Source organism: Schistocerca gregaria, chromosome 1 (assembly GCF_023897955.1).
Source record: "Schistocerca gregaria isolate iqSchGreg1 chromosome 1, iqSchGreg1.2, whole genome shotgun sequence".
NCBI lineage: Eukaryota > Metazoa > Arthropoda > Insecta > Orthoptera > Acrididae > Schistocerca > Schistocerca gregaria.
The window spans coordinates 131,404,357-131,417,689 of NC_064920.1; the positions used below are offsets into that span (position 1 = coordinate 131,404,357).

Below are 13,333 nucleotides of genomic sequence, written 5' to 3' on the forward strand. Positions count from 1 at the left end.
TTCGAAAGAGGTATGTGCCCTTTGACATAATATACGATGCAGGATAACAGAATTTCGAGAAATTTACTTGCGTATGAAACGTAAACAATCTGTATCATACTGCTGAGTACACAACGATTGCTGTCTCTCGAACACGCTAGTAGTCACCCATGTTCCAATACCAATGTCGTCTTCAGCACGTGTTTCTAAAAATTGCCCGACCCTTGTGGGGATCGAACCCACGACCTTTGGATTAGAAGTCCAACGCGCTATCCTCTGCGCCAAAGGGACGCTGGGCTAGTGTTTTCTAGCAGTCTAAATAAATCTCTAAGAAATGGCAATTGATACCTGCCTTTCAAGTCTCTGTTCAGTTCACACACACTCATTCGCACTTTTTTACAACACTTGTATATGCATTCTACTTGTTACGCCAACATTCTTATTTTCTGAAGCAATTGGGCTGAAAAAAATCACTATTCATGCAACAGATGGGAAACAGCGCTGTATCGCTCTATTTGTCGTATACATACTTATTCTTACACTTCATGTATCGACAAAGATATTAGACGCAATCATAGCAACACGTCGGTGCTCTGGGGTCGTTATCGTGCGTTGCTTTCAGATGAAAGTGAATTGCAGTCTTCAGAACAGCAGCGAACCAAGAAGTGGAATACGCTGCACTGGAAATACTGTGCGATCAGTCACACACGTTGGTTGTCAGAGTAGCTGCACTTGTTAATCTCTCATGAACCGCCCTCAGTGGCGTCGTGTCACGGATGTACAGTTACCTGTACGGAGAATTCGGGGCAGCGTGCTTTTACCGCCATTGCAGTACCGAGTGAAGACTCTCTGATCGTCATGCATAGGCCTTTGAAGGTGAGACAACTGGTCTCACAAGAAAAAAACCTGCTAACAGGCACGTTTCGAAAAAGGTATGTGCCCTTTGACATAATATACCATGCAGGATAACAGAATTTCGAGAAATTTACTTGCGTATGAAACGTAAACAATCTGTATCATACTGCTGAGTACACAACGATTGCTGTCTCTTGAACACGCTAGTGGTCACCCATGTTCCAATACCAATGTCGTCTTCAGCACGTGTTTCTAAAAATTGCCCATCCCTTGTGGGGATCGAACCAACGACCTTTGGATTAGAAGTCCAACGCGCTATCCTCTGCCGAAAAAGGGACGCTGGGCTAGTGTTTTCTAGCAGTCTAAATAAATCTCTAAGAAATGGCAATTGATACCTGCCTTTCAAGTCTCTGTTCAGTTCACACACACTCATTCGCACTTTTATACAACTCTTGTATATGCATTCTACTTGTTACGCCAACATTCTTATTTTCTGAAGCAATTGGGCTGAAAAAAATCACTATTCATGCAACAGATGGGAAACAGCGCTGTATCGCTCTATTTGTCGTATACATACTTATTCTTACACTCTATGTATCGACAAAGATATTAGACGCAATCATAGCAACACGTCGGTGCTCTGGGATCGTTATCGTGCGTTGCTTTCAGATGAAAGTGAATTGCAGTCTTCAGAAAAGCAGCGAGCCACCAAGTGGAATACGCTGCACTGGAAATACTGTGCGATCAGTCACACACGTTGGCTCTCAGAGTAGCTGCACTTGTTAATCTCTCATGAACCGCCCTCAGTGGCGTCGTGTCACGGATGTACAGTTACCTGTACGGAGAATTCGGGGCAGCGTGCTTTTACCGCCATTGCAGTACCGACTGAAGACTCCCTGAGCGTCATGCATAGGCCTTTGAAGGTGAGACAACTGGTCTCACAAGAAAAAAACCTGTTAACAGGCACGTTTCGAAAAAGGTATGTGCCCTTTGACATAATATACGATGCAGGATAACAGAATTTCGAGAAATTTACTTGCGTATGAAACGTAAACAATCTGTATCATACTGCTGAGTACACAACGATTGCTGTCTCTCGAACACGCTAGTAGTCACCCATGTTCCAATACCAATGTCGTCTTCAGCACGTGTTTCTAAAAATTACCCGACCCTTGTGGGGATCGAACCCACGACCTTTGGATTAGAAGTCCAACGCGCTATCCTCTGCGCCAAAGGGACGCTGGGCTAGTGTTTTCTAGCAGTCTAAATAAATCTCTAAGAAATGGCAATTGATACCTGCCTTTCAAGTCTCTGTTCAGTTCACACACACTCATTCGCACTTTTTTACAACACTTGTATATGCATTCTACTTGTTACGCCAACATTCTTATTTTCTGAAGCAATTGGGCTGAGAAAAATCACTATTCATGCAACAGATGGGAAACAGCGCTGTATCGCTCTATTTGTCGTATACATACTTATTCTTACACTTCATGTATCGACAAAGATATTAGACGCAATCATAGCAACACGTCGGTGCTCTGGGGTCGTTATCGTGCGTTGCTTTCAGATGAAAGTGAATTGCAGTCTTCAGAACAGCAGCGAGCCAAGAAGTGGAATACGCTGCACTGGAAATACTGTGTGATCAGTCACACACGTTGGTTGTCAGAGTAGCTGCACTTGTTAATCTCTCATGAACCGCCCTCAGTGGCGTCGTGTCACGGATGTACAGTTACCTGTACGGAGAATTCGGGGCAGCGTGCTTTTACCGCCATTGCAGTACCGAGTGAAGACTCTCTGATCGTCATGCATAGGCCTTTGAAGGTGAGACAACTGGTCTCACAAGAAAAAAACCTGCTAACAGGCACGTTTCGAAAAAGGTATGTGCCCTTGGACATAATATACCATGCAGGATAACAGAATTTCGAGAAATTTACTTGCGTATGAAACGTAAACAATCTGTATCATACTGCTGAGTACACAACGATTGCTGTCTCTCGAACACGCTAGTGGTCACCCATGTTCCAATACCAATGTCGTCTTCAGCACGTGTTTCTAAAAATTGCCCATCCCTTGTGGGGATCGAACCCACGACCTTTGGATTAGAAGTCCAACGCGCTATCCTCTGCGCCAAAGGGACGCTGGGCTAGTGTTTTCTAGCAGTCTAAATAAATCTCTAAGAAATGGCAATTGATACCTGCCTTTCAAGTCTCTGTTCAGTTCACACACACTCATTCGCACTTTTTTACAACACTTGTATATGCATTCTACTTGTTACGCCAACATTCTTATTTTCTGAAGCAATTGGGCTGAAAAAAATCACTATTCATGCAACAGATGGGAAACAGCGCTGTATCGCTCTATTTGTCGTATACATACTTATTCTTACACTTCATGTATCGACAAAGATATTAGACGCAATCATAGCAACACGTCGGTGTTCTGGGGTCGTTATCGTGCGTTGCTTTCAGATGAAAGTGAATTGCAGTCTTCAGAACAGCAGCGAGCCAAGAAGTGGAATACGCTGCACTGGAAATACTGTGCGATCAGTCACACACGTTGGCTGTCAGAGTAGCTGCACTTGTTAATCTCTCATGAACCGCCCTCAGTGGCGTCGTGTCACGGATGTACAGTTACCTGTACGGAGAATTCGGGGCAGCGTGCTTTTACCGCCATTGCAGTACCGAGTGAAGACTCCCTGAGCGTCATGCATAGGCCTTTGAAGGTGAGACAACTGGTCTCACAAGAAAAAAACCTGTTAACAGGCACGTTTCGAAAAAGGTATGTGCCCTTTGACATAATATACCATGCAGGATAACAGAATTTCGAGAAATTTACTTGCGTATGAAACGTAAACAATCTTTATCATACTGCTGAGTACACAACGATTGCTGTCTCTCGAACACGCTAGTGGTCACCCATGTTCCAATACCAATGTCGTCTTCAGCACGTGTTTCTAAACATTGCCCATCCCTTGTGGGGATCGAACCCACGACCTTTGGATTAGAAGTCCAACGCGCTATCCTCTGCGCCAAAGGGACGCTGGGCTAGCGTTTCCTAGCAGTCTAAATAAATCTCTAAGAAATGGCAATTGATACCTGCCTTTCAAGTCTCTGTTCAGTTCACACACACTCATTCGCACTTTTTTACAACACTTGTATATGCATTCTACTTGTTACGCCAACATTCTTATTTTCTGAAGCAATTGGGCTGAAAAAAATCACTATTCATGCAACAGATGGGAAACAGCGCTGTATCGCTCTATTTGTCGTATACATACTTATTCTTACACTCTATGTATCGACAAAGATATTAGACGCAATCATAGCAACACGTCGGTGCTCTGGGGTCGTTATCGTGCGTTGCTTTCAGATGAAAGTGAATTGCAGTCTTCAGAACAGCAGCGAGCCAAGAAGTGGAATACGCTGCACTGGAAATACTGTGCGATCAGTCACACACGTTGGCTCTCAGAGTAGCTGCACTTGTTAATCTCTCATGAACCGCCCTCAGTGGCGTCGTGTCACGGATGTACAGTTACCTGTACGGAGAATTCGGGGCAGCGTGCTTTTACCGCCATTGCAGTACCGAGTGAAGACTCTCTGATCGTCATGCATAGGCCTTTGAAGGTGAGACAACTGGTCTCACAAGAAAAAAACCTGCTAACAGGCACGTTTCGAAAAAGGTATGTGCCCTTTGACATAATATACCATGCAGGATAACAGAATTTCGAGAAATTTACTTGCGTATGAAACGTAAACAATCTGTATCATACTGCTGAGTACACAACGATTGCTGTCTCTCGAACACGCTAGTGGTCACCCATGTTCCAATACCAATGTCGTCTTCAGCACGTGTTTCTAAAAATTGCCCATCCCTTGTGGGGATCGAACCCACGACCTTTGGATTAGAAGTCCAACGCGCTATCCTCTGCGCCAAAGGGACGCTGGGCTAGTGTTTTCTAGCAGTCTAAATAAATCTCTAAGAAATGGCAATTGATACCTGCCTTTCAAGTCTCTGTTCAGTTCACACACACTCATTCGCACTTTTTTACAACACTTGTATATGCATTCTACTTGTTACGCCAACATTCTTATTTTCTGAAGCAATTGGGCTGAAAAAAATCACTATTCATGCAACAGATGGGAAACAGCGCTGTATCGCTCTATTTGTCGTATACATACTTATTCTTACACTTCATGTATCGACAAAGATATTAGACGCAATCATAGCAACACGTCGGTGTTCTGGGGTCGTTATCGTGCGTTGCTTTCAGATGAAAGTGAATTGCAGTCTTCAGAACAGCAGCGAGCCAAGAAGTGGAATACGCTGCACTGGAAATACTGTGCGATCAGTCACACACGTTGGCTGTCAGAGTAGCTGCACTTGTTAATCTCTCATGAACCGCCCTCAGTGGCGTCGTGTCACGGATGTACAGTTACCTGTACGGAGAATTCGGGGCAGCGTGCTTTTACCGCCATTGCAGTACCGAGTGAAGACTCCCTGAGCGTCATGCATAGGCCTTTGAAGGTGAGACAACTGGTCTCACAAGAAAAAAACCTGTTAACAGGCACGTTTCGAAAAAGGTATGTGCCCTTTGACATAATATACCATGCAGGATAACAGAATTTCGAGAAATTTACTTGCGTATGAAACGTAAACAATCTTTATCATACTGCTGAGTACACAACGATTGCTGTCTCTCGAACACGCTAGTGGTCACCCATGTTCCAATACCAATGTCGTCTTCAGCACGTGTTTCTAAACATTGCCCATCCCTTGTGGGGATCGAACCCACGACCTTTGGATTAGAAGTCCAACGCGCTATCCTCTGCGCTAAAGGGACGCTGGGCTAGCGTTTCCTAGCAGTCTAAATAAATCTCTAAGAAATGGCAATTGATACCTGCCTTTCAAGTCTCTGTTCAGTTCACACACACTCATTCGCACTTTTTTACAACACTTGTATATGCATTCTACTTGTTACGCCAACATTCTTATTTTCTGAAGCAATTGGGCTGAAAAAAATCACTATTCATGCAACAGATGGGAAACAGCGCTGTATCGCTCTATTTGTCGTATACATACTTATTCTTACACTCTATGTATCGACAAAGATATTAGACGCAATCATAGCAACACGTCGGTGCTCTGGGGTCGTTATCGTGCGTTGCTTTCAGATGAAAGTGAATTGCAGTCTTCAGAACAGCAGCGAGCCAAGAAGTGGAATACGCTGCACTGGAAATACTGTGCGATCAGTCACACACGTTGGCTCTCAGAGTAGCTGCACTTGTTAATCTCTCATGAACCGCCCTCAGTGGCGTCGTGTCACGGATGTACAGTTACCTGTACGGAGAATTCGGGGCAGCGTGCTTTTACCGCCATTGCAGTACCGAGTGAAGACTCTCTGATCGTCATGCATAGGCCTTTGAAGGTGAGACAACTGGTCTCACAAGAAAAAAACCTGTTAACAGGCACGTTTCGAAAAAGGTATGTGCCCTTTGACATAATATACCATGCAGGATAACAGAATTTCGAGAAATTTACTTGCGTATGAAACGTAAACAATCTGTATCATACTGCTGAGTACACAACGATTGCTGTCTCTCGAACACGCTAGTGGTCACCCATGTTCCAATACCAATGTCGCCTTCAGCACGTGTTTCTAAAAATTGCCCATCCCTTGTGGGGATCGAACCAACGACCTTTGGATTAGAAGTCCAACGCGCTATCCTCTGCGCCAAAGGGACGCTGGGCTAGTGTTTTCTAGCAGTCTAAATAAATCTCTAAGAAATGGCAATTGATACCTGCCTTTCAAGTCTCTGTTCAGTTCACACACACTCATTCGCACTTTTTTACAACACTTGTATATGCATTCTACTTGTTACGCCAACATTCTTATTTTCTGAAGCAATTGGGCTGAAAAAAATCACTATTCATGCAACAGATGGGAAACAGCGCTGTATCGCTCTATTTGTCGTATACATACTTATTCTTACACTCTATGTATCGACAAAGATATTAGACGCAATCATAGCAACACGTCGGTGCTCTGGGGTCGTTATCGTGCGTTGCTTTCAGATGAAAGTGAATTGCAGTCTTCAGAACAGCAGCGAGCCAAGAAGTGGAATACGCTGCACTGGAAATACTGTGCGATCAGTCACACACGTTGGCTCTCAGAGTAGCTGCACTTGTTAATCTCTCATGAACCGCCCTCAGTGGCGTCGTGTCACGGATGTACAGTTACCTGTACGGAGAATTCGGGGCAGCGTGCTTTTACCGCCATTGCAGTACCGAGTGAAGACTCTCTGATCGTCATGCATAGGCCTTTGAAGGTGAGACAACTGGTCTCACAAGAAAAAAACCTGCTAACAGGCACGTTTCGAAAAAGGTATGTGCCCTTTGACATAATATACCATGCAGGATAACAGAATTTCGAGAAATTTACTTGCGTATGAAACGTAAACAATCTGTATCATACTGCTGAGTACACAACGATTGCTGTCTCTCGAACACGCTAGTGGTCACCCATGTTCCAATACCAATGTCGTCTTCAGCACGTGTTTCTAAAAATTGCCCATCCCTTGTGGGGATCGAACCCACGACCTTTGGATTAGAAGTCCAACGCGCTATCCTCTGCGCCAAAGGGACGCTGGGCTAGTGTTTTCTAGCAGTCTAAATAAATCTCTAAGAAATGGCAATTGATACCTGCCTTTCAAGTCTCTGTTCAGTTCACACACACTCATTCGCACTTTTTTACAACACTTGTATATGCATTCTACTTGTTACGCCAACATTCTTATTTTCTGAAGCAATTGGGCTGAAAAAAATCACTATTCATGCAACAGATGGGAAACAGCGCTGTATCGCTCTATTTGTCGTATACATACTTATTCTTACACTCTATGTATCGACAAAGATATTAGACGCAATCATAGCAACACGTCGGTGCTCTGGGGTCGTTATCGTGCGTTGCTTTCAGATGAAAGTGAATTGCAGTCTTCAGAACAGCAGCGAGCCAAGAAGTGGAATACGCTGCACTGGAAATACTGTGCGATCAGTCACACACGTTGGCTCTCAGAGTAGCTGCACTTGTTAATCTCTCATGAACCGCCCTCAGTGGCGTCGTGTCACGGATGTACAGTTACCTGTACGGAGAATTCGGGGCAGCGTGCTTTTACCGCCATTGCAGTACCGAGTGAAGACTCTCTGATCGTCATGCATAGGCCTTTGAAGGTGAGACAACTGGTCTCACAAGAAAAAAACCTGCTAACAGGCACGTTTCGAAAAAGGTATGTGCCCTTTGACATAATATACCATGCAGGATAACAGAATTTCGAGAAATTTACTTGCGTATGAAACGTAAACAATCTGTATCATACTGCTGAGTACACAACGATTGCTGTCTCTCGAACACGCTAGTGGTCACCCATGTTCCAATACCAATGTCGTCTTCAGCACGTGTTTCTAAAAATTGCCCATCCCTTGTGGGGATCGAACCCACGACCTTTGGATTAGAAGTCCAACGCGCTATCCTCTGCGCCAAAGGGACGCTGGGCTAGTGTTTTCTAGCAGTCTAAATAAATCTCTAAGAAATGGCAATTGATACCTGCCTTTCAAGTCTCTGTTCAGTTCACACACACTCATTCGCACTTTTTTACAACACTTGTATATGCATTCTACTTGTTACGCCAACATTCTTATTTTCTGAAGCAATTGGGCTGAAAAAAATCACTATTCATGCAACAGATGGGAAACAGCGCTGTATCGCTCTATTTGTCGTATACATACTTATTCTTACACTTCATGTATCGACAAAGATATTAGACGCAATCATAGCAACACGTCGGTGTTCTGGGGTCGTTATCGTGCGTTGCTTTCAGATGAAAGTGAATTGCAGTCTTCAGAACAGCAGCGAGCCAAGAAGTGGAATACGCTGCACTGGAAATACTGTGCGATCAGTCACACACGTTGGCTGTCAGAGTAGCTGCACTTGTTAATCTCTCATGAACCGCCCTCAGTGGCGTCGTGTCACGGATGTACAGTTACCTGTACGGAGAATTCGGGGCAGCGTGCTTTTACCGCCATTGCAGTACCGAGTGAAGACTCCCTGAGCGTCATGCATAGGCCTTTGAAGGTGAGACAACTGGTCTCACAAGAAAAAAACCTGTTAACAGGCACGTTTCGAAAAAGGTATGTGCCCTTTGACATAATATACCATGCAGGATAACAGAATTTCGAGAAATTTACTTGCGTATGAAACGTAAACAATCTTTATCATACTGCTGAATACACAACGATTGCTGTCTCTCGAACACGCTAGTGGTCACCCATGTTCCAATACCAATGTCGTCTTCAGCACGTGTTTCTAAACATTGCCCATCCCTTGTGGGGATCGAACCCACGACCTTTGGATTAGAAGTCCAACGCGCTATCCTCTGCGCTAAAGGGACGCTGGGCTAGCGTTTCCTAGCAGTCTAAATAAATCTCTAAGAAATGGCAATTGATACCTGCCTTTCAAGTCTCTGTTCAGTTCACACACACTCATTCGCACTTTTTTACAACACTTGTATATGCATTCTACTTGTTACGCCAACATTCTTATTTTCTGAAGCAATTGGGCTGAAAAAAATCACTATTCATGCAACAGATGGGAAACAGCGCTGTATCGCTCTATTTGTCGTATACATACTTATTCTTACACTCTATGTATCGACAAAGATATTAGACGCAATCATAGCAACACGTCGGTGCTCTGGGGTCGTTATCGTGCGTTGCTTTCAGATGAAAGTGAATTGCAGTCTTCAGAACAGCAGCGAGCCAAGAAGTGGAATACGCTGCACTGGAAATACTGTGCGATCAGTCACACACGTTGGCTCTCAGAGTAGCTGCACTTGTTAATCTCTCATGAACCGCCCTCAGTGGCGTCGTGTCACGGATGTACAGTTACCTGTACGGAGAATTCGGGGCAGCGTGCTTTTACCGCCATTGCAGTACCGAGTGAAGACTCTCTGATCGTCATGCATAGGCCTTTGAAGGTGAGACAACTGGTCTCACAAGAAAAAAACCTGTTAACAGGCACGTTTCGAAAAAGGTATGTGCCCTTTGACATAATATACCATGCAGGATAACAGAATTTCGAGAAATTTACTTGCGTATGAAACGTAAACAATCTGTATCATACTGCTGAGTACACAACGATTGCTGTCTCTCGAACACGCTAGTGGTCACCCATGTTCCAATACCAATGTCGCCTTCAGCACGTGTTTCTAAAAATTGCCCATCCCTTGTGGGGATCGAACCAACGACCTTTGGATTAGAAGTCCAACGCGCTATCCTCTGCGCCAAAGGGACGCTGGGCTAGTGTTTTCTAGCAGTCTAAATAAATCTCTAAGAAATGGCAATTGATACCTGCCTTTCAAGTCTCTGTTCAGTTCACACACACTCATTCGCACTTTTTTACAACACTTGTATATGCATTCTACTTGTTACGCCAACATTCTTATTTTCTGAAGCAATTGGGCTGAAAAAAATCACTATTCATGCAACAGATGGGAAACAGCGCTGTATCGCTCTATTTGTCGTATACATACTTATTCTTACACTCTATGTATCGACAAAGATATTAGACGCAATCATAGCAACACGTCGGTGCTCTGGGGTCGTTATCGTGCGTTGCTTTCAGATGAAAGTGAATTGCAGTCTTCAGAACAGCAGCGAGCCAAGAAGTGGAATACGCTGCACTGGAAATACTGTGCGATCAGTCACACACGTTGGCTCTCAGAGTAGCTGCACTTGTTAATCTCTCATGAACCGCCCTCAGTGGCGTCGTGTCACGGATGTACAGTTACCTGTACGGAGAATTCGGGGCAGCGTGATTTTACCGCCATTGCAGGACCGAATGAAGACTCTCTGATCGTCATGCATAGGCCTTTGAAGGTGAGACAACTGGTCTCACAAGAAAAAAACCTGCTAACAGGCACGTTTCGAAAAAGGTATGTGCCCTTTGACATAATATACGATGCAGGATAACAGAATTTCGAGAAATTTACATGCGTATGAAACGTAAACAATCTGTATCATACTGCTGAGTACACAACGATTGCTGTCTCTCGAACACGCTAGTGGTCACCCATGTTCCAATACCAATGTCGTCTTCAGCACGTGTTTCTAAAAATTGCCCACCCCTTGTGGGGATCGAACCCACGACCTTTGGATTAGAAGTCCAACGCGCTATCCTCTGCGCCAAAGGGACGCTGGGCTAGAGTTTTCTAGCAGTCTAAATAAATCTCTAAGAAATGGCAATTGATACCTGCCTTTCAAGTCTCTGTTCAGTTCACACACACTCATTCGCACTTTTTTACAACACTTGTATATGCATTCTACTTGTTACGCCAACATTCTTATTTTCTGAAGCAATTGGGCTGAAAAAAATCACTATTCATGCAACAGATAGGAAACAGCGCTGTATCGCTCTATTTGTCGTATACATACTTATTCTTACACTTCATGTATCGACAAAGATATTAGACGCAATCATAGCAACACGTCGGTGCTCTGGGGTCGTTATCGTGCGTTGCTTTCAGATGAAAGTGAATTGCAGTCTTTAGAACAGCAGCGAGCCAAGAAGTGGAATACGCTGCACTGGAAATACTGTGCGATCAGTCACACACGTTGGCTCTCAGAGTAGCTGCACTTGTTAATCTCTCATGAACCGCCCTCAGTGGCGTCGTGTCACGGATGTACAGTTACCTGTACGGAGAATTCGGGGCAGCGTGCTTTTACCGCCATTGCAGTACCGAGTGAAGACTCTCTGATCGTCATGCATAGGCCTTTGAAGGTGAGACAACTGGTCTCACAAGAAAAAAACCTGTTAACAGGCACGTTTCGAAAAAGGTATGTGCCCTTTGACATAATATACCATGCAGGATAACAGAATTTCGAGAAATTTACTTGCGTATGAAACGTAAACAATCTGTATCATACTGCTGAGTACACAACGATTGCTGTCTCTCGAACACGCTAGTGGTCACCCATGTTCCAATACCAATGTCGCCTTCAGCACGTGTTTCTAAAAATTGCCCATCCCTTGTGGGGATCGAACCAACGACCTTTGGATTAGAAGTCCAACGCGCTATCCTCTGCGCCAAAGGGACGCTGGGCTAGTGTTTTCTAGCAGTCTAAATAAATCTCTAAGAAATGGCAATTGATACCTGCCTTTCAAGTCTCTGTTCAGTTCACACACACTCATTCGCACTTTTTTACAACACTTGTATATGCATTCTACTTGTTACGCCAACATTCTTATTTTCTGAAGCAATTGGGCTGAAAAAAATCACTATTCATGCAACAGATGGGAAACAGCGCTGTATCGCTCCATTTGTCGTATACATACTTATTCTTACACTCTATGTATCGACAAAGATATTAGACGCAATCATAGCAACACGTCGGTGCTCTGGGGTCGTTATCGTGCGTTGCTTTCAGATGAAAGTGAATTGCAGTCTTCAGAACAGCAGCGAGCCAAGAAGTGGAATACGCTGCACTGGAAATACTGTGCGATCAGCCACACACGTTGGCTCTCAGAGTAGCTGCACTTGTTAATCTCTCATGAACCGCCCTCAGTGGCGTCGTGTCTTGGATGTACAGTTACCTGTACGGAGAATTCGGGGCAGCGTGCTTTTACCGCCATTGCAATACCGAGTGAAGACTCTCTGATCGTCATGCATAGGCCTTTGAAGGTGAGACAACTGGTCTCACAAGAAAAAATCGTGCTAACAGGCACGTTTCGAAAAAGGTATGTGCCCTTTGACATAATATACCATGCAGGATAACAGAATTTCGAGTAATTTACTTGCGTAGGAAGCGTAAACAATCTGTATCATACTGCTGAGTACACAACGATTGCTGTCTCTCGAACACGCTAGTGGTCACCTATGTTCCAATACCAATGTCGTCTTCAGCACGTGTTTCTAAAAATTGCCCATCCCTTGTGGGGATCGAACCAACGACCTTTGGATTAGAAGTCCAACGCGCTATTCTCTGCGCCAAAGGGACGTTGCGCTAGTGTTTTCTAGCAGTCTAAATAAATCTGTAAGAAATGGCAATTGATACCTGCCTTTCAAGTCTCTGTTCAGTTCACACACACTCATTCGCACTTTTTTACAACACTTGTATATGCATTCTACTTGTTACGCCAACATTCTTATTTTCTGAAGCAATTGGGCTGAAAAAAATCACTATTCATGCAACAGATGGGAAACAGCGCTGTATCGCTCTATTTGTCGTATACATAATTATTCTTACACTTCATGTATCGACAAAGATATTAGACGCAATCATAGCAACACGTCGGTGCTCTGGGGTCGTTATCGTGCGTTGCTTTCAGATGAAAGTGAATTGCAGTCTTCAGAACAGCAGCGAGCCAAGAAGTGGAATACGCTGCACTGGAAATACTGTGCGATCAGTCACACACGTTGGCTCTCAGAGTAGCTGCACTTGTTAA

At 44.2% G+C, this 13,333-nt stretch overlaps 14 non-coding genes across 14 annotated transcripts; all 14 read right to left on the bottom strand.

The window, feature by feature from the left end:
• Window positions 1–197: 197 nt before the first annotated feature.
• Window positions 198–270, bottom strand: Trnar-ucu (transfer RNA arginine (anticodon UCU)). The gene has a single exon. It is a non-coding gene; the product is annotated as a tRNA-Arg (tRNA).
• Window positions 271–2,000: 1,730 nt separating this feature from the next.
• Trnar-ucu (transfer RNA arginine (anticodon UCU)) lies at window positions 2,001–2,073 on the bottom strand. The gene has a single exon. It is a non-coding gene; the product is annotated as a tRNA-Arg (tRNA).
• Window positions 2,074–2,901: 828 nt separating this feature from the next.
• Trnar-ucu (transfer RNA arginine (anticodon UCU)) lies at window positions 2,902–2,974 on the bottom strand. Its single transcript has one exon. It is a non-coding gene; the product is annotated as a tRNA-Arg (tRNA).
• An 828-nt stretch (window positions 2,975–3,802) lies between these two features.
• Trnar-ucu (transfer RNA arginine (anticodon UCU)) lies at window positions 3,803–3,875 on the bottom strand. The gene has a single exon. It is a non-coding gene; the product is annotated as a tRNA-Arg (tRNA).
• Window positions 3,876–4,703: 828 nt separating this feature from the next.
• Trnar-ucu (transfer RNA arginine (anticodon UCU)) lies at window positions 4,704–4,776 on the bottom strand. The gene has a single exon. It is a non-coding gene; the product is annotated as a tRNA-Arg (tRNA).
• Window positions 4,777–5,604: 828 nt separating this feature from the next.
• Trnar-ucu (transfer RNA arginine (anticodon UCU)) lies at window positions 5,605–5,677 on the bottom strand. The gene has a single exon. It is a non-coding gene; the product is annotated as a tRNA-Arg (tRNA).
• An 828-nt stretch (window positions 5,678–6,505) lies between these two features.
• Window positions 6,506–6,578, bottom strand: Trnar-ucu (transfer RNA arginine (anticodon UCU)). The gene has a single exon. It is a non-coding gene; the product is annotated as a tRNA-Arg (tRNA).
• Window positions 6,579–7,406: 828 nt separating this feature from the next.
• On the bottom strand, window positions 7,407–7,479 carry Trnar-ucu (transfer RNA arginine (anticodon UCU)). The gene has a single exon. It is a non-coding gene; the product is annotated as a tRNA-Arg (tRNA).
• Window positions 7,480–8,307: 828 nt separating this feature from the next.
• Trnar-ucu (transfer RNA arginine (anticodon UCU)) lies at window positions 8,308–8,380 on the bottom strand. The gene has a single exon. It is a non-coding gene; the product is annotated as a tRNA-Arg (tRNA).
• Window positions 8,381–9,208: 828 nt separating this feature from the next.
• Window positions 9,209–9,281, bottom strand: Trnar-ucu (transfer RNA arginine (anticodon UCU)). Its single transcript has one exon. It is a non-coding gene; the product is annotated as a tRNA-Arg (tRNA).
• An 828-nt stretch (window positions 9,282–10,109) lies between these two features.
• Window positions 10,110–10,182, bottom strand: Trnar-ucu (transfer RNA arginine (anticodon UCU)). Its single transcript has one exon. It is a non-coding gene; the product is annotated as a tRNA-Arg (tRNA).
• An 828-nt stretch (window positions 10,183–11,010) lies between these two features.
• On the bottom strand, window positions 11,011–11,083 carry Trnar-ucu (transfer RNA arginine (anticodon UCU)). The gene has a single exon. It is a non-coding gene; the product is annotated as a tRNA-Arg (tRNA).
• An 828-nt stretch (window positions 11,084–11,911) lies between these two features.
• Window positions 11,912–11,984, bottom strand: Trnar-ucu (transfer RNA arginine (anticodon UCU)). Its single transcript has one exon. It is a non-coding gene; the product is annotated as a tRNA-Arg (tRNA).
• An 828-nt stretch (window positions 11,985–12,812) lies between these two features.
• Window positions 12,813–12,885, bottom strand: Trnar-ucu (transfer RNA arginine (anticodon UCU)). Its single transcript has one exon. It is a non-coding gene; the product is annotated as a tRNA-Arg (tRNA).
• Window positions 12,886–13,333: the final 448 nt, after the last annotated feature.